Below are 2,500 nucleotides of genomic sequence, written 5' to 3'. Positions count from 1 at the left end.
ATGCACATACGTACACACACACACACACACACACACACACACACACACACACACACACACACACACACACACACACGTACACGCACACGCACACGCACACGTACACGCACACGCGCACACACACACACACACTGGATCTCTCCGGAGACGATGTAACTTTAGGACTCAAAGACTAGAATATTTGGAGAAAAGACAGGGCAAATGGAAATGGAGGGGGTAACAATATTAACAAGGAAAGGACTTATTATAAAGGAGTTAGAGATTAAGTATAGTAGAACTAAAGCTAACTGAGGTGGAAACAGAGTAAACATAATGACCACAGTACACATGCCACCCCATACAACACAAGAAAATTACCGAAAACTTATTCAAGGTAAGTTAAAGAGCTTGCAAGAAGCGCCACAACTTTCGGAAACTAATGCAAAAGAAATTCTTCTGACAGGGAATTTTGACCGGGTAAGACTCAATCCCAGGGATCAGCCAGATTTGTGGAATGCGAAAGTACTAGAAGTCAGGAAAGAATTTCCAAAACGTAACAGAACATGCCAGGATAAAAGGGCTAGATAGACCGTCTATGTTTGGCCTAATATTTACAAAGCATAAAGGTAACATTAAGGATATGGAGTACTGTCCTCCTCTAAGAAAAGTGACCATGTAGTAATTATGCTGAAAAACTGTCTGCTACAGGAAAAATTCATCGTGAGTAAGGAAAAGTACCTTCTAGTAGTAGAGAAAGTACAATTACAAGAGAGGTAATTATTGAAACACTCCTGAACCTTGATATGTAATATTCTAAATTTTGTTATAAAGAGTCTATAAAAAGGAGTAGAAAAAATAGTATCAAGATTCAAAACTGAAGCAAGAAATGGGCAAAAGTGGTTCAATGATAAATTCAAGAAAATGAGAGAAAACAAGCAGTTCCTTTAGTAAAAGTTCAGAAGACACAGGTTTCAGGCAGCGTATGAAAGGTATAAAGTAGGAAGAAACGAGTTAACCCAAACCATGAGGATGGCGAGATTAGACTCTGAAAAGGATATGATCAACCCAAGCTCATCTTCAACTACATAAAAAGTAAGACTAAAAGTAGAGATTAAATTAGCGCCATCAAAGACGGTAACTTCGTTTATCTAAGGAGGAAATGTGTGAAATCCTTAATGAAAAATTTCAGTAGGTCTTTGTTCAGGATTCATGCTTTGAAATGGCAAGTAACCGTACAAACGTAAATCAGAATATCGAAAATATCACACTAGAAATGAATAGAATAAAAGACAAGACTAAAATCAGGGACCAGAAGAGATTTCTAACAGGTTCTGTACTCCGCTATGTACTCCGTTATTGTTAATCTTACAAAATTCAGTGACACAAGGAAAACTAACAAAAGATTGGAAACATGCCAATGTTACACCTTAATACAAGAGCGGCGACAAACAAGACCTTCTAAATTATGGACCAGTTTCGTTAACTAGCGTAGTATCCAAGCTGTTAGAAAGGATAAATAGGAAACAGTGGGTTGAAGAACTTGAAAAAACACGATGAAATATCAAATAAACAATTTGATTTTAGGGAAGGAAGGTCATGCGTTGCAAATCTCCTATTTTCTATGATAGAGTTTCTGAAATATTACAAGAAAGAGCCGCCTGCTGGATTGTGTATACTTAGACTTTAAGATGCGCATTTGATAAGGTGTCTCATAGAATACTATTATAGAAATTAGAACACCTACGTGGAGTGCAAGGCACACTCCTCGAATGGATGAAAGCCTTCCTTCATAAAAGACAGATGAGCACCGTAATTAGAGGGAAGCACCCTACATGCGACGAGTAACTAGCGGAGTACCTCAAGGATCGGTCTTGGCTCCGATTATGTTTACTATTTTCATCAACGATTTAGAGTCAACCATAAGCCTAGGTAGTTATCTGAATATGTTTGCAGACGACGTGAAATTGCAAAACAGTATAATAGATGTCTCGGGCCATTGCCTCCGAAGTGACCGAAAAATTATTCATGTGGAGTTGTACTTGCAGAATGGAATTTAGCACCAGTTAATGCCATGTAGTCAGGTTCGGAGAAGTAAAAAGTGTCTGCTATACCAGTACCAATTAGGAATATCAAACCCAGCAGATAAAGAAAAAGACCCTGGAATAATCACAAACAGGAACCTAAGCCCATATGATAATTTAAAAGACAAGGACCATAAAATGCTAGGGCTGATTGCCAACATGAAGAGGGCATTGGTTTATGTGATATGATAAAGAAGATCATTACCTAGTCTAGAGTATGGCGCAGTGTATGGAGTCCACACACACACACACACACACACACACACACACACACACACACACACACACACACACACACACACACACACACACAAAATAATAATAACAAATAAATAAATAAATTTATATACACACACACACACACACACACACACACACATATATATATATATATATATAATATAATAATTTTATTATATATTTTATAATATAATATAATA

At 37.3% G+C, this 2,500-nt stretch overlaps 1 protein-coding gene across 1 annotated transcript in view; it reads left to right on the top strand.

Moving 5' to 3' along the window:
- Positions 1-2,500, top strand: part of LOC119595643 (leucine-rich repeat-containing protein 55-like) — a 41,667-nt gene that overhangs the window by 231 nt on the left and 38,936 nt on the right. The gene's annotated exons all lie outside the window — the stretch shown is intronic.

Source organism: Penaeus monodon, chromosome 36 (assembly GCF_015228065.2).
Source record: "Penaeus monodon isolate SGIC_2016 chromosome 36, NSTDA_Pmon_1, whole genome shotgun sequence".
Lineage (NCBI taxonomy): Eukaryota > Metazoa > Arthropoda > Malacostraca > Decapoda > Penaeidae > Penaeus > Penaeus monodon.
This window is presented reverse-complemented; position numbering and strand designations above follow the sequence as displayed.